Genomic DNA, 18,287 nt, shown 5'->3' with positions numbered 1-18,287 from the left:
TGACAACCATCTGTATACCTCCTGGCTGACCTGATGGTCTCGGCTTTGACAGGCCAGCTGAGGACCCAGGAAATGTTTTGAAATGTTTTGTTGTTGTTTTACATTCCCTTCTTTCCTATGTGATTATTATGGTGCTTACTATTTACATTTTGAATTGCATTTTTTAAACTTCTGGCGTTAGATAGCTGAATGGCATCTTCTTTAAGGACAGCTTACGCAATATCCGGCAGGGGTGAGAACTTGCTCTCAAATTGTGTTCATGTTCAGAGCTCAGCTTCGTTGGGGCTTTGTGGGGAAGGGTGGGTGATGGTGGAGGGATTTATGGGTGCAATTTCCACTAGGAAGCTTCCTGGAAGATCTTTATGAATGAGCTAGATAAAGGCCCTGGAGGAAACATAGTATCACAGCCTCTGGGTATTGAAAGGCTTTATGAACCGCACAGGGCTGGAAACAATTAGCAGCAGCAAGACTTGGAAAATAGGAAGAAAAAGGTAAATCTTATAAGCAGAGCTCGACATGGGAATTTAGCATCTACTTCCAGTGAATAAGAAGTTATATTCCAGAAGACATGAAATCCCAGAATTGTACTTATTGCATGTGAGCTAAGTTGCTTCAGACGTGTCCAACTCTTTGCAACCCCAAGGACTGCAGCCCACCAGGCTCCACTGTCCGTGGGATTCTCCAGGCAAGAACACTGGAGCAGGTGGCCATGCCCTCCTCCAGGGGTTCACCTGACCCAGAAATTGACCCCAGGTTTCTTCTGTCTCTTGGATTGGCAGGCAGGTTCTTTACCACTAGTGCCTACCTCTTAGTAAAGAAGCTTAAAATATCCTTTCCTAAACTTAAAGTGTGTTCATTTTGTATGTTATGTTCCCTTGAAATATTATTATCCAGATAGATGTGCATTGTTTAGAAACTCATCTTTTAATTACGATATTGAAAATCCAATAATCTTGGGCTTCCAGTTAAGGATTCCTCAAGAAATCAGGACGATTTAAAACAGGATTTTGATTCTTGCTGGTCAGTTTCTGGAAATTTACTCTGGAGTTACTTTTTCCCAGAAACTGTAGATCAGCTTTTATTTGAAATTCTGCAGAGCATTTCCTTTCTTTCTCTCTTTTCTGTCTTCATGGCTGAAACCTCAGTGGTTAAGCAAGAAGGTTTAAGTGGTTTTGCAAAGGTAAGCTCTTGCCTGTATGAAAGAAGTTGCAGCTTTGAAGGACCCTAGAAAGAAAACTGCCCTCCCCACATGTTGCAAAGAAATGTTTCCTATTTATGGCCAGGGTCATTGGCCGGTCACTCGGGGGGAGCTTGTCCTGAACAATTTAATTCAGGTTGGGAAGCTAGCAAACCTCCTGCACTGCTCTGTGGATAAGGGTGTAACCAGCCTTCCACGGCAAGTCCTGTTTCTGATTCCCTTGACCTCGGATATTCTTTGGACTGCCAAACTGGCACCTTTGGCTATTTCTATGACCTTGAAAATTAGAATAATTAGGTTTCCTCTGGCATAGCGGGAGTTGATATGTGTAATTAACAGCAACCAGCAGTCCCTAGAGAACAAATTTATGAAAGATGTTAAAGGAGGCAAGAAGCAGCCCTTTTTGAATGAGGGGAAGTGAGCATTAGTTATGTGAGCGTGGTGGTATTTGGATGTTCCTTATCACATGCATGTTGATACTTCTCTGAAATTTAATAATGCATTTTCCTTTTATTTTTCTTAGTAGCATCCATCATGTAAAATAGAGGGATGTGAATGATTGGCAACCAAATCAATGAACAGGGGTGAGAACTTAAAAAATAACTTCTTTATAGGGGAGAAAAAAATTAGTTGGAGGCTACATTAAATTTTGCAACAAAAACTTTGAGACCTCAGTAATTGTTTATGTGTATTTTCTTTTCCTAAGCTGTGAAAGTGCCTAGTATGAATTGGTCACAAGTTCCTGCCTGAAAAATGGGCAAGGAATATTTTGAACATATGTCTTTTTAAACATTTCTCTGAACAACTCTGACTCTTTATAGCACTATTTTCTCAGCAATTGTTTTTAAATGTATATAGATAGTTAGGATGACAGATAGACGAGAGAGGGGGAAGGAGAACAGTCCATTAGGATGTGGTTCTGTCTATCTGGGTCTTCCCTGGTGGCTCAGAGGTTAAAGCCTCTGCTTGCAATGCAGGAGACCTGGGTTCAGTCCCTGGGTCAGGAAGATCCCTTGGAGAAGGAAATGGCAACCCACTCCAGTATTCTTGCCTGGAGAATCCCATGGACAGAGGAGCCTGGTGGGCTGCAGTCCAAGGGGTCGCAAAGAGTTGAACACGACTGAGCCACTTCACTTTCACTTTCTGTCTGTCTAGGCAGACGGTAGGTGTGTTCTCAGCTGCTGTGCATTAGGGTTCCATTTGTACATACTCTCTGTGGCTGAGCTCTCGTAAAGGGTGTGTGCTTCCTCTAGACTCATTCTGGTCTTTATTTCACAGTGTTGGAATTGATGTCAAAAAGTATGCAAGTGATAGTATCTGTCGGTAGGATATCCTTCTAGCTGTAAGAACACAGATTTTACAGTGATATACACACCTTCAAGGAAATGAACAAGGCGTCTAGTAGGCTGTGCTCCTACTGCTTAGTCACTCAGTCTGTCTGCCTCACTGCTGCCCCATGCACTGTAGCTCACCAGGTTCCTCTGTCCATGGGATTTTCTGGCAAAAACAGTGGAATGGGTTGCCATTTCTGTCTCTGGGGGAAATTCCCAGCCCAGGGATGACCCTCGTCTCATGTCTCCTGCATTGGCAGGTGGGTTCTTTCCCACTGGCACCACCTGGGAAGCTCCCTGGGAATCTCTGCCAAGAGGCAGAGAGAGATCAATGAAAGTCCTTGGTCTTTGTGAAGAGCACCATAGACATCTTTGCCACTGAGGACGGGTTGATCAGTAACTCAGAAGTGGTGGTTGGTAAAAGTTACAGCCAAGGGTGGGCGCTGGGTGGGTGTCAGTCGGTCTTAGTTCTCTGGTGAGTCCGGGATTGATGAAACTTTGCTACAGATGTCTACAGAACAGCCAACTCCATTTATAAATCCAGAAACTCCTGGATATGTTGGGTTTGCAAATCTTCCCAAATCAAGTTCATTAAAAATCAGTGAAAAAAGGTTTTGAATTCACACTAGTGGTGGTTGGCAAATTGGGTCTCGTAAAATCTATGCTCATAAGCCTCATCTTGCTGACTGACCTCTACCCAGAAAGAGTCTTACCTGGAGCTGCAGAGAAAATTGCAAAAACTCTTCAAATTGAGGCTTCGACTGTTGAAACTGAAGAGCGAGGGGTCAAGCTGTGTCTGACCATGCTGGACACACCGGGCTTCGGGCACACCATCAACCGCAGGGAATGCTTTAAACAGTCATCTCCTACATCGATGGCAGTTTGAACAGCGCCTGCAGGATGAGAGTGGTCTGAACAGAGGCGCGCCGTCGGGAACAGGGCGCACTGCTGCTTTTACTTCATTCCCCCCTCAGACACAGACTTCAGCCGTTGGGTGCTGCGTTTGTGAAGGCAAGACCCAGCAAGGTGAGCACTGTGCCTGTCGTCGAGAAAGGCTACACACGCACACTGAAGGAGCAGGAGCACCTGAAGAAAAGGATTCTGGATGAAGTCGAGGAACATGACATCAGAATCGGTCGCTTACCTGATGCAGAGTCCTGTGAAGACGAAGATTTTAAAGAGCAGACTAGACTTTTCAAGACCAGCGTCCCTGTCTCTGTGGTTGGATCCAATCAGCTGACGGAAGCCAAAGGCCAAAAGGTCAGAGGCTGCCTCTACCCTTGGGCCATCCTGGAGGTGGAGGATGAATGAAGCTGAGGACGATGCTCATCATTCACGTGCAGGATCTCCACGAGGTGACCCAGGACCTTCACTATGAGAACTTCTGATCAGAGAGGCTCCGGAGGTGGCAGAAAGGTGGAAAATGAGGACATGAATAGAGACCAGATTTTGCTGGAAAAGGAAGCTGAGTTCCACCACATGCAAGAGATGATCACCCCAATGAAGGGGCAGCCGTAGCTGCAGGGCGGTGATGGTGATGGCAAGGTCCACAGGCACCACGTGTGAGGAGACACTTTGCAAGATAAATATTCCCATGGGTAACACAGCTGCATATTTACAAGACTGTTGCAGGGGTGCCTGTCCACATTTCACAGTGCCTGTGCCTGAGAATTTATTTTTTTAACTTTTGATGTGTTATTTTGTATGAAGTACCTTAACATTTACATTTCATTGTGATGTTATACTTGATATTTTGTGAGGTGAACTGTCCATTTTCCTTCTTCTTCCACTCTAAGTAACCACTACCACTAGAATCCCATGGACCAGTCAGCACGTATAGTTAGTAGGTGAATTTGGTTTGATTGGCCTAACCGACTAATCATGATTTACTTCCAGAACATTCAGATTTCCAAGAATGTTCCTGAGGAGTAGAGACATGAACACAGAAGGACGAGCTGCCTGGGTACGAGGCTGTTTCTCACTAAGCCATGCTTTTGTCTGAGCACAGCACCTAAAACCAGTTATGCCGCTATAACTCCATACTGTTAATTCATCTGCACATTATCTGTTTACCAAATGAAAAGAAATCTAATTAGGTACATGTTTATACTTAAATAGCTTTTTCACAAACAGGCTGTTGGGATGAGATTTTTTAAAAAGTCTTTGAATTCTGAGGTCATTTTTTTAACTCCTGGTTTGGCTTCACTTGGACTGATCCCGTCCTGAACGGTTTTCAGGCAAATAGCAGTGTGTGGTCTGTCCCGTCCATTTTTAGCCTTCGTGGTTTCCTTCCTTACATGTTACACAGACTTGTCCACAGGTGGCTTGAGAGCGAAGGCTCTTTCAGGCTTGCTCCATGGGCTGGCTGACGGCTGGCTGGTTTCCTTGCCCTGCGGTAGATCAGTCCCCAGAAGTGACACATGGAAGGAGACTGGAGGGGGTGGGTGCTGTCTCAGCGTTCTCGTCCCACTAGAGCACGGGGGCTAAAGTGGAGAAGTGCTGAACTCCAGGGCTGAGGCCACCCGGGAAGGAAGGGAGATGGTGGCAGCTGGCCAGGTGCACTGCAGAAGGCCGTCTGGTGTTCTCCCGACTGGCCTTGTACTGGTGCCTGATTGTGAGCAGTCAAGAGCTATAGGTTTAGGTGCAGTGTACAGTTTTAACCAAGAAGTGTTCCATGACCTTAGGGTACCTCCATGCAGGACCAGTTATTTGGGTTATTTTGGCATTTATCAACTATGCTAGTAAAAGCTGTTGTTTAAAAAGGGGGTAGGGTGGCCCCCCTTTTAAGCAGTAGACATAGTAAGCCCAATTGAAAGTAAGCCCATAGTAAGCCCATTGTAAGCGGTAGACATAGTAAGCCCAATATAGTCTACTTAGTGCCAGCTGCCACCTAATGGATGCATGAGTGTGGGTGGACCTTCACTTTCAAATCCCCTTTTGTTCTGCTGCCCCAATCTAAATACCCAATCTAAATACCTTTTACTAAGAGATAAAACTTTACCTATAAAAATGTATTTTGAAAACTTATTTTACACAGCAATTTTGTGTCCATTGAAACTAACCTTTTACCAATAAAGCACAATTGTTTAGATATTTAAAAGAAGATTACAGCAGAGAAGAGATTTTCTAAAAAGCATGTAAAGGTTGATGTAGTACTGTGATGGGAACAAGTTCCCACAGGGGCGGTGCTGTAATGACCTGTACACTTTAGCATTCAGTTAATGCTAAAGGAGACAAGCACATATTAGTTCTTTGATGGAAATAACTAACAAGAGGGCAGGTGATAACTTCCCTATAAACATCCACTGTGGTAACCCTAAATTGATGTCCTTGTTTTATCGCTGATCTCTACCAACTACCACTCACATCACTGCTCATTAGCTGTCTTCTCACCCAGAATGAATCAGCTTTGAGAAGATGTGAACGTTAAGAAATTAATCAAAAGATATCCTTAGAACCTGGGCTCAGTGAATCAGTCAGAGTAAGACAAATTATTGCTCAAATGCTGCTTTTCATCCTGTTCACTAATAAAAACAAATGCTATAAATTAATTATTTATTATGTACCACAGTGTACTGTGTATGTGAGGCCAGGCAAAATGTCGTTTCCACTTTCTTTGGATTTTTTAATTGTGCTAATCAAATTTCAGGTTCTCTGGTTCTAAATGGATGATTCATCGTTCTTGTCTTTTTGCAGTCCAAATAAAGACTAGAATCACTTCCCAAAACATTAAAAAAAAAATCCTTTAAGGCACTCAAAAAGAAAAGGATAAAAATGACATGTGATCAAATGAGTCTGAAAAACACTAGCCATATTTCTTTTTTGAGTATCAAATTTCATATAAAGTAGAGCAGTGGCTCAGAGAAATCTTGGACCAACGAACTTTTTAAAATTTCGGCTTACACTTTTACTTTTCAACTTATTCAACTAACTTTTGCTTATTCACCATAAGAATTATACATAAATAGCTAACGTTTATTGATGGGGATTCTTGTCCAAGGTATTGTTTTATTGTCTATCCCAATTTTGTTTCACTGTAACACATATTAACTGTCTGATAAGCGGTCACCCATTTAAGGGAAACAGAATGTTGTACACCATGTATGACCTGTGAACCTCATGGTCTGAATCAGCACTATCCAATAGATAGAAAATAGATCCAACAGATAGACAACCACACTATGTGATTTTTAGTCTTCTAGTTAAATGGGAAAAAAAAAAAAAAACCTCTGGTGAAAATAATTTTAGTAATATGACTCAGACAGCAAAGAATCTGCCTGCAACTCAGGAGACAAGGGTTTGATCCCTGGGTTGGGAAGACCTTCTGGAAAAGAAAATGGCAACCCACTCCAGCATTCTTGTCTGGAGAATTCCATGGACAGAGGAGCCTGCTGGACTACAGTCCATGGGGTCACAAAGAGTCAGAGATGACACTTATTAACCTACTAGGTATATTAATATTAAAGATATAAAAGTTATATTAAAATATCTTCTTAAAGATAATTTACATTTTTACCATTTTTTCCTACTCAGTCTTCAACATCCAGCACGTATTTTACACTTATACATTCCACAGTTCAGACAGCTCCATATCAACAACTCAGTAGCCGCATGTGGCCAGTGGCCACTATTCTGGATGGTGCAGGTCCTTTCCAAGATGGCCTCAGTGGGAAAGCCTTCCCTGAGCTTGTTTCCAGGAGTTCTGTGTGACCAGTTCTCCTTGACTCCTGTCAACTCATCTGGAATGCGAATCAGTTGATAAGAGACCTGTAGACACACATTTTCTGTTTCTTTGATTGTTTCAGCTGCATTCAGCTCCAGTATCAAGTTTTCCCAACGGAGAGGGAGCATGATTGGGTAAATCTTCATGAGTTAATGAAAATCAGCAGGAAGACATCCATAAACCTCGTTTAACCTTGTCAGGATAACATTTAATTTTACTTAGGGTAGGCTCTTGAGTGTGTTGGAAGCCTGACAGACAGTTGGATGCATGATTTTAAAGAAAGGTATTTTGCTGGAACATTGTTCTGGTCTTTGAAGGCTAGAAAAATTTCAAATGCAGTATAATTTAAGCAAGTATGTGTACAGGTATTTATTAGAAAATAGCTGATAATAGTAATAGACAATCTTTCTTTATGTTTTCCATGGGCCAAGCCCTATTAATATTCATTATCTCTTTTAATTGTTGTAATTATATTAATTTTCTCATCGTATAGATAAGAAAACTAAGGCTTAGTCAGGTTAGGAAATTTTGATAGATCTTCCACCATTGTGAGTTTTCTTCAGTGCTAGAACCCATGCTGTTATAGAACATGAGATCCCCGTGTGCTCTTCATTGAAGAATTCACAACCTTCCAGGATCTGAATGGAAGCTGAGTTTGGGTAGTCATGGTAGGATGGCTGTAGACCAACTACTGCATGAGACTGTGCTTCAGGGAAGATCTCTGAATATCTTTTTCACTGGGGTGTTAAAATACTTTCTTCCTTTCTGTAAATGTGATGGTTATAACATTTCTTTTCTAAAAATCAGGGAGTAGTGTGAACTTAGGCTTGAGAGTCAAGAGAGTTCTCTGAGTCTACTTTCAGTTTATCCAGACCCTGCAATTTCAACATGATGGCTCTCTCTGTTACCAGAAATTGTGGCTCTGACAAGCTCCTGCTGCAGTGACTTCATTAATCTTACTCTTCCAGGACACCTGTTCACTACTGTGCAGTGTTGGCTGATACCATGCGGTAATTATGTTGTTAATTCATGGGCTGATGTTTTCCAGACTGAAGCATGGCTTCCTGTAGGCAGTGATCTGGGAAATCAAATCGAGGAAAACATTGACAGTTTGCTTCTGCCCGCTTGGGAATATGGCGTGAGTTTGGGTGGAAAGAATTTCATTTTGTGAGTGTGGTGTTTTTCATTGGGGCTACTATTCAGCACAAATTCTGTTAACTGACTGGTGGTACAAAATATGAATTCTTGAGTGAGATGACCTGAACGGAGCTAGGATCTAAACTCTGGCTCCATTCCTTAGTTTGGGATCTGGAAATTGCTTTCCTTGCATGATAGAAGGATACCTGAGCCAACATTATAGAACACAAAACTCCTATCCCAATAAACACTCAGTAAGTGTTAACTTTTACTATTATTTAGCAAATATATGTCAATGTCTATTCTTAATTAGCAACACGAAAAAGCTTCTTGAAGAATATAATGCTCCAGTTCAGCTATTTATAAATAAGTAGAGGTAATATAGAGGCTTCCCTGGTAGCTCAGATGGTAAAGAATCTGCCCGCAGTGCGGGAGACCTGGGTTCTATCCCTGGTCGGGAAGATCCTCTGGAGAAAGGAATGGTAACCCACACTAATATTCTTGCATGGAGAATTCCATGGAAAAAGGAGCCTGGTGAGTTACAGTCCATGGGGTCACAAAGAGTTGGCACTACTGAACGACTAACTTTACAAACACATACACAGATAAGATAGAAGTGTATTATAGATGGGGAGACAAGGCTTTGTGTGGCCTTGTGTGGTTTGGACCCTTGGGCTGTGTTGTTGTTTAGTCCCTAAGTTGTGTCTGACTCTTTTGTGACCCCATGGACTGTAGCCCACCAGGCTCCTCTGTCCATGTGATTCTCCAGGCAAGAATCCTGGAGTGGGTTGCCATTCCCTTCTCCAGGGCATCTTCTGAACCCAGGGATCAAACTCACACTTCTTGCATTGGTAAGTGGGTTCTTTACTACTGAGCCAGCAGGAAAGCCCACTTGCGCTCTGAGAATCGCAGATGAGATTGTACCCTTTCAGTCCTGTGATGTTGTAAGACTTGGACTAGACTCTTGCCTCTACTACTTCTTCACTGAGTGGCCCTGGGAAAATTTCTCCAGCACTTGGTTCCTTCATCTAAAAAGTGTAGAAATAAAAATATCTACCTCATAGGGTCTCTGTGAGTACTAATTAAGTAGAACATATCAAGCACCTGAAGTAGTACCTTTCTCTTGGTAAATAGTAATTATTATTACTCCTGAGTAAATAATATTATTATTACTTGTGAAAATTATAGTTTCTCTGGAGATGCGAACCTAGCATATGAAAGAACAAGTAAGCTATGATTCATTACCACATATGTGGTATAATTTGTAAACAAAAACAGTAATATCCAACTTTTTCACCCCAACTTTTTCACCTCCTTATCATTCCCTCCTTTAATGACTGTTAAAGCCGAACAACAACACAAAAACTTTTATTTTTTTCTTATTGTAGAAGCCATAAGCGCAGATAGTAAACAAATTATAAAAATAATAAGCAAAGTGAACAGTGATGCGGAACATCGAAATCCATATCACACTACTCAGAGAGAAGTGTGGTAGGGTTTCCCTGGTGGCTCAGAGGGTAAAGTGTCTGCCTGCAGTGTGGGAGCCCTGGGTTCAATCCCTGGGTCGGGAAGATCCCCTGGAGAAGGAAATGGCAACCCACTCCAGTATTCTTGCCTGGAGAACCCCACAGATAGAGGAGCCTGGCAGGCTACATTCCACGGGGTCGCGAAGAGTCGGACATGACTGAGCAACTTCACTTACTCACTCAATACTTTGATGTATAGCTCTTCATTTCTTTGTCTTGCTGTGTGCATATATAAATTTTCTAAACATGGAATTATACTATGCATCTTGTTTACAACCTATTTTTATCATTTGTGGGTAAATTTTTATCTGTTAATAAATGTTTCTCAATAATAAATGACTTCATACTTTCTTAATGACTATGTACTATTCTGTTGTATGGATGCACTGTAATTCATTCAGTCTACCCCCATCTCTGAGCATTTGGTGCATTTTCTGTGCGTGTGCCTTGGCAAATAGCACTATGATGAAACTATCTTATGCCTAAAGAGGATGGAGCTCTTTCCAGGGTTGGTCTCAGAGTAAAGCACTGAGGATGGCCATGGTCTGCAGCTAGGAGGTGAGGGCTAAGGTGGAACTGTCACCACTTCCTGGACAGAGGAGGAAGAAAAGCAAGCCTGTTCCAGGAAGCAAATCTAAGAGCGAGGGCAGACGGAGTAAAGGATATAATACAGACAACAGGCAAGACAAGCTGAACCGGAGATCCTGCAGACGAGGACTAGAAAGAACTTCCATTGGCAGCACAGACTTTCTCTGTGTTGCCCACTGATGGAACTCGTGTCTCTTTGAGGCTGTGGCCCTGTGCCCCAAGCCATCAGAGAAGGTCAAGTTGTGTGAGTGGGGGCATCTGGGAAACATCCTTGAAGTAGACACTGTAGGTGATAAATACGATATATAAATACAAATAGGTCAAGAGGAAATGTGAGAGCATTTCACATGGGGATACCACACGGATGGCCTGGTATGGCTGCGACTTGTGAGCTTTGAGAAGCTAGCCATGAAAGTGTGTGGTCGGAACCACTCCTCGGAGCTTCTGGTAGCTATATGTGAGTTCCTTTGCAGTGAGGAGCCTGCCCAACTTGCTTGCCCAGAGAAGTGGGAGGGAATGGCTGATAGATGGATATCAATGTCCTTGCCTTAAAAAAAAAAAAAATCATGAAAAGGACCTCATTTAGAGGGCTTCCCTGGGCGTCCAGTGGTGAAGACTCTTCACTCCCAATGCAGGAGGCCCAGATTCGGTCACTGGTCAGGGAACCTGATCCTGCTTGGTCAGCTGAGAGCTGACATGTGCGGCTGCAGCCAAGACCCAGTGCAGCCAGATACAATTTTTAAAATATATTTTTAAAGAGACGTCATCCAAATTAGTCTGATCTCCCAGAATAGCACTCTACTTAATGTACATTAAAATAGGGCTTCCCGAGTGGCTCAGTGGTAAAGAATCTGCCTGCCAATGCAGGAGACACAGGTTTGATCCCTGGGGCGGGAAGATCCCCTGGAGCAGGAAATGGCAACCCACTCCAGTATTCTTGCCTGGAAAGTCCCATGGACAGAGGGCAGACTACAGTCCATCGGGTCACAAAAGAGTCAGGCATGACTTAGTGACTAAACAACATTATAATGATTAAACTGAAACATTGTATTAGAGTATTGGGTCAGAATTAAGCCAGCAGTGTACCTACCTCTCACAGAGACCGGTAAGAGAAAAAGCATCACCTCCTCCTGCAAAGCCTCTTACTTATGACCAGAAGGAAATCCCCAGTTTTCCCCCAAACACTGCCTCTTGTTAGGTGGCTTCCAATCTTTTCCTCCCATGGTAAACAGTGCTATAATGAGACTGTGTTATTCCAGCTCGGTTGTTCTAACTAATGGAATTTCATTGTATTTTTGCCGTAGGGATTTGAAGCTGTGGGTAGAACCGTACAGGGCTTAACTGATAAATAATAAATGCCACGATGCCCATTAATCTATATTTGGAAGCAGCATTTCCCTTGCTCTTTCCAGGTTCTGACATTTACTTGTACACTTTGTCCCTGACTATGTAGGTTTCTATACTTGCCTTTTCTGTGGAATCATTTTTTTTTTATTTAAAAAAAATTTTTAAACTTTTTATTCTGGATTGTAGTATAGCCAATTAATGGGCTTCCCTAAAGAATCCACCTGCCAACACAGGATACATGGGTTTGATGCCTGGTTTCAGGAAGATCCCTTGGAGAAGGAAGTGGCAACTAACTCCAGTATTCTTGCCTGGGAAATCCCATGAACAGAGGAGCCTGGCAGACTACAGTCCATGGATTTGCAAAAGAGTCAGACACAACTTAGCAATTAAACAGCAACAAATAGTTGAATAACAAGGTTGTGATGATTTTGAGTGCACCTCAAAGGGACTCAGCAATACATAGACATGTATCCTTTCTCCCCCAAACTCATGTCTCATCCAGGCTGCCACATAGCATTGAGCAGAGTTCCATGTGCAAGTTCCAGTAGGTCCTTGTTGGTTATCCATTTTAAATACTAGCAGTGTGTACCTGTTCATCCCAAACTCCCTAACTATTCCTTCTTCTCAGCAACTACGTCTGTGAGTCTGTTTCTGATTTGTAAATAAGTTCATTTGTCTGATTTCTTCTTCAGTTCAGTTCAATTCAGTCGCTCAGTCGTGTCCGACTCTTTGCGACCCCATGAATCTCTGCACGCTAGGCCTCCCTGTCCATCACCATCTCCCGGAGTTCACTCAGACTCACATCCATCGAGTCCGTGATGCCATCCAGCCATCTCATCCTCGGTCGTCCCTTTCTCCTACTGCCTTTCCCAGCATCAGAGTCTTTTCCAATGAGTCAACTCTTCGCATGAGGTGGCCAAAGTACTGGAGCTTAAGAAATCCCAGGGCTGATCTCCTTCAGAATGGACTAGTTGGATCTCCTTGCAGTCCAAGGGACTCTCAAGAGTCTTCTCCAACACCACAGTTCAAAAGCATCAATTCTTCGGCGCTCAGCCTTCTTCACAGTCCAACTCTCACATCCATACATGACCACAGGAAAAACCATAGCCTTGACTAGACGGACCTTAGTCGGCAAAGTAATGTCTCTGCTTTTGAATATACTATCTAGATTGGTCATAACTTTTCTTCCAAGAGTAAGTGTCTTTTAATTTCATGGCTGCAGTCACCTTCTGCAGTGATTTTGGAGTCCCCAAAATATAAAGTCTGACACTGTTTCTACTGTTTCCCCATCTATTTCCCATGAAGTGAAGGGACCAGATGCCATGACCTTTGTTTTCTGAATGTTGAGCTTTAAGCCAACTTTTTCACTCTCCTCTTTCACCTTAATCAAGAGACGTTTTAGCTCCTCTTCACTTTGTGCCATAAGGGTGGTGTCATCTGCATATCTGAGGTTATTAATATTTCTCCCGGCAATCTTGATTCCAGCTTGTGTTTCTTCCAACTGAACGTTTCTCATGATGTACTCTGCATAGAAGTTAAATAAGCAGGGTGACAATATACAGCCTTGATGTACTCCTTTTCCTGTTTGGAACCAGTCTGTTGTTCCATGTCCAGTTCTAACTGTTGCTTCCTGACCTTGAGAAATCTGCTTACAGATTTCTCAAGAGGCAGGTTAGGTGGTCTGCTATTCCCATCTCTTTCAGAATTTTCCACAGTTGATTGTGATCCACACAGTCAAAGGCTTTGGCATAGTCAATAAAGCAGAAATAGATGTTTTTCTGGAACTCTCTTGCTTTTTCCATGATCCAGCAGATGTTGGCAATCTGATCTCTGGTTCCTCTGCCTTTTCTAAAACCAGCTTGAACATCAGGGAGTTCATGGTTCACGTATTGCTGAAGCCTGGCTTGGAGAATTTTGAGCATTACTTTACTAGCATGTGAGATTAGTGCAATTGTGCGGTAGTTTGAGCATTCTTTGGCATTGCCTTTCTTTGGAATTGAAATGACAAGTGACCTTTTCCAGTCCTGTGGCCACTGCTGAGTTTTCCAAATTTGCTGGCATATTGAAGCAGCACTTTCACAGCATCATCTTTCAGGATTTGAAACAGCTCAACTGGAATTCCATCACCTTCACTAGCTTTGTTCATAGTGATGCTTTCTAAGGCCCACTTGACTTCACATTCCAGGATGTCTGGCTCTAGATTAGTGATCACATCATCATGACTATCTGGGTCGTGAAGATCTTTTTTGTACAGTTCTTCCATGTATTCTTGCCACCTCTTCTTAATATCTTCTGCTTCTGTTAGGTCCAGACCATTTCTGTCCTTTATCGAGCCCATCTTTGCATGAAATGTTCCCTTGGTATCTCTAATTTTCTTGAAGAGATCTCTAGTCTTTCCCATTCTTTTCTTTTCCTCTATTTCTTTGCATTGATTGCTGAAGAAGGCTTTCTTATCTCTTCTTGCTATTCTCTGGAACTCTGCATTCAGATGCTTATATCTTTCCTTTTCTCCTTTGCTTTTCGCCTCTCTTCTTTTCACAGGTATTTGTAAGGCCTCCTCAGACAGCCATTTTGCTTTTTTGCATTTCTTTTTCATGGGTATGGTCTTGATCCCTGTCTCCTGTACAATGTCACGAACCTCATTTCATAGTTCATCAGGCACTCTATCTATCAGATCTAGACCCTTAAATCTATTTCTCACTTCTACTGTATAATCATAAGGGATTTGATTTAGGTCATAACTGAATGGTCTAGTGGTTTTCCCTACTTTCTTCAAGTTAAGTCTGAATTTGGTAATAAGGAGTTCATGATCTGAGCCACAGTCAGCTCCTGGTCTTGTTTTTGTTGACTGTAGAGAGCTTCTCCATCTTTGGCTGCAAAGAATATAATCAATCTGATTTCGGTGTTGACCATCTGGTGATGTCCATGTGTAGAGTCTTCTCTTGTGTTGTTGGAAGAGGGTGTTTGCTATGACCAGTGCATTTTCTTGGTAAAACTCTATTAGTCTTTGCCCTGCTTTATTCTGCATTCCAAGGCCAAATTTGCCTGTTACTCCAGGTGTTTCTTGACTTCCTACTTTTGCATTCCAGCCCCCTATAATGAAAAGGACATCTTTTTTGGGTGTTAGTTCTAAAAGATCTTGTAGGTCTTCATAGAACCGTTCCACTTCAGCTTCTTCAGCATTACTGGTTGGGGCATAGACTTGGATAACTGTGATATTTAGTTTCCAGAATCAGTAATGTATATTTTTTACACCACTTACTCAGTAGGGAAGAAAGTTCGTATGAGTGAGGTCAAACTTGTTTCTGTATTTTGCCGTGAAAATTGAGAAATTCAGTACTGCCTTTGCACCCCCCTTTTTTCTGATTGTCCTTCCCAGCCACAGCAGAGAGACTTTCCATCTGTGTCCCTCACCCTAAGTGGTGCGGGCCATTGTGACTGTCCTTTAAAGGATCATTTTCATTGGCCTCCCAGGGGTGTCCTCCGTGTTGGGCTTTTATATGGTGTGATGTCCTGCCAGGGGAACTGACAAGCGGCAGCACTGCTTTGCACGGTCTGGGCTCTGAGCAGACTGTTGGACAGCTGAGCCTGGCTCGAGGAGGACACAGGAGTCCTTGCTTTGCGATTCCGTCAGCCTTTAGCCTGTTGCTTTCATTCAGCAAAGTTCATCAACCATCATTGCGCCTGCCTTCTGGGGGCCAAGCACAGGCCCTTGATGACTGCTGGCTACATTTGAATTGAAGCAGCATTTGCAACTATTTATTATAAAGTGTTGAGACAGTTGGTTACAGATCCCCATATTAAGATGACATTGGTTCACAACCTTGGTGTGCAGACTGTCCTCTGTTCCATCCTGTGACCCTCTGTGCCGGAGTCTGCTGGGGTGTGGCTTCATCTGTGCCGGAGCAGGGCACAGACCTGTTAGAGTGCAGCCGGGCGAGGACGGACGCCTGGATGCAGTAGCAGTGGCGCGTGATTGCACCGCAGGGTGCGTGCTCGGCTGGCAGAGCTTGCAGCTTCAGAAACTGCTTCACGTACGTGGAGGGTTCCGAGCACCCTTTCGCCCATGGGGTCTTCCAGTTGGTCCTGACAGCTGCTCCCGTAGTGCTGAGGAGGCGAGGAGCATTGACTGAGGGAACGTGCGGGGGGCTTTGGGGGTCTGGCTCCCTCCCCTGGCCGGCTCTGCAGCTTGGGGAAACCTCAGCGTGCCGAGCCTGAGTCGTCTTCAGAGTCCACCACAGGACACCATGCATGGCCGTCTTCTGGGCTATTGTCAGCTTCCATTGAATAAGCTCCTCCTGTTCTTGAAAATGCTCTCTAACTTCCCTGTCTTCCCTGGAACAGAGGACGGGTTTGGAAGTATTTGATGATGGAATAAACAGAAAGCACTACATGGATCTTTCTGGTCAAACTTGTTCAAATTCAAGCAGATGGGGTCTCATTGCCTTCCTGCTCATTTGAGGGGAGAGCGAGTGCCTCACTCGCTCAACTGGGGGAACAGCCAACACTGGTGTGATGTCACCATGCATTTCTCTGGCCAAACATCAAACCCACATTTCCCTGGGGGTCCAGAGAATCAGGAACGGGAAGCTGGCTGGTGTGGGGATGTGTTTCTGACGTTGCTTCAAATGCTAGTTGATCTTGAACTTTGCATGCCTGGTCTGCAAGCCTGGAGCTCCTTCAAAGTGTGATACTAAACAAGAAGAGCTATGGTAGTGCAAGACAAAGAGAAAATATGTTTTGCTTTGTTTTGTCTTTAGCCCAGGGTTTATTGCTGCCAGAGACCTACTCATCAGCCAACTTTGAAAAGCAGCTGTTCTCCGTCTTCGTTTTGCCTCCAGTGATGCCTATCTTGGATACTTGGGCACAGCTTAATTTTAGCAGTGCTCTGTAAAGTGAGTCCTGGGAAATGGATTTCGAATCTCTTTCAGAGGTTCGAGAAATGGAAGCGTAAATATTGAATCCACACATTAAAGAGAGAATAGATAATCAAGTTCTTGTTTGTTCCCCGGCAACTTGTTGATGTGTTTTTATTTCCTTGTGAATGAGTGATGTGTTCCAAAGGGAGGTGCCATTTGGGAAATCAGGTCTCTGCTGAATCACAGCACTGATCTGTTCACCGTCACGTTCGGCACGGGTCCAACTCTGACCCACAGGCAGGCGGCAGGGCTGTGCTAATTACATAGCTGTCAGAATCACACAAATGAATGGGTTGGGAGTGCTGCTGCCTTACTGGGAGTGTTTGTGGGTTTGGATCTCACTTTTTTAACAGTGATCTTTTAGCAGGCAAGAGAGCACTCATGTGAAATTGACAACTGTCTGAAAACAGTATTAGAAAGTATATCTGGCTGTGTTTCGGGCCCCAGGATACAGAGCGTGCTTGCCAGTCCAGAGAACCATTGCTAGTGAGACAAACAGATGAAATGTAGCGTCACACTGCGAGGCAGTGACCTTTATACACTGCAGAAACACGCTCGTTCACACACAGGACACGTGCACCCAGTATTTCCCCTCTCACTAGATACATGGTATGGATGTTGTAAAGGTAAAGCATTGTATCATAGGTACATAGGTCTTCCTGGGTGCTAGTGGTGAAGAACTCGCTTCCCAACGCAGGAGACATAAGAGACCTGGGTTCGATCCCTGAGTGGAGCAGGTCACCTACAGGAGGGCATGGCAGCCCACTCCAGTATTCTTGCCTGAGGAATTCCATGGACAGAGGAGCCTGGTGGGCTACAGTCCATGGGGTTGCAAGAGTCAGACACAGCTGAAGCACCTTAGCATGCACACACCCATGGTGACCTTATGGGAAACTTCATGTTTCTCTGTGAATAATGGAGAATTCCCCTCCTGAGAATAATGCCTCTCCTGAGAAGCCATCACCGCTGCCCTGCAGATACATTGTGAAGTCACCCAGAAACCAAATAGCAGGTTCTTTTTGTCCTGAGCTGTAAGGACCAGAAAAATGTTTCAAGAGCTATGCCATGCCTCACCATACTGCAGCCTGTTGTTGAAGGAGCAATCAGTAATACCGATCTTGTCTTTATTTCAAATTTTGATACTTTGTCATTAAAAACACTGTCTTAGGACAGTGTCTGTCTAGATTATGGTGGCTTTTTGGGCACCCACTTAAGTTTCATAACTGGGACAAGTCCCTTGCTGGTCTCACCCTAATCCTGGTCCCTTGGAGGGTCCTTTGCATCTTCCTAGAAGACAAGAGCACAGACGTAGGAGACTCCCTGGTGCTGGCCTGGCTACCACTGTTTCCTCCCTCTCCAGTGGGCCTGGTTGTGAGATAGTAAGTGAATCGGAGTGTAGTCCTCATGTCCATGGAGTTAATGGTCTGGAAGTAATGATATACAAAATCAGAGTAAACACATTTATAAAGTCAGAGTAAACACATTTATAAAAATTAGAGTAAACACATTTATAAAAAT

General features: G+C 43.5%; 1 protein-coding gene and 1 pseudogene across 1 annotated transcript in view; both read left to right on the top strand.

The window, feature by feature from the left end:
• The window catches only part of LOC120874837 (protocadherin Fat 3-like), a 209,288-nt gene that overhangs the window by 101,388 nt on the left and 89,613 nt on the right, over positions 1-18,287 (top strand). The gene's annotated exons all lie outside the window — the stretch shown is intronic.
• LOC120874810 lies at positions 3,002-4,175 on the top strand (annotated as a pseudogene).

Source organism: Oryx dammah, unplaced genomic scaffold, assembly GCF_014754425.2.
Source record: "Oryx dammah isolate SB20612 unplaced genomic scaffold, SCBI_Odam_1.1 HiC_scaffold_15, whole genome shotgun sequence".
NCBI lineage: Eukaryota > Metazoa > Chordata > Mammalia > Artiodactyla > Bovidae > Oryx > Oryx dammah.
This window is presented reverse-complemented; position numbering and strand designations above follow the sequence as displayed.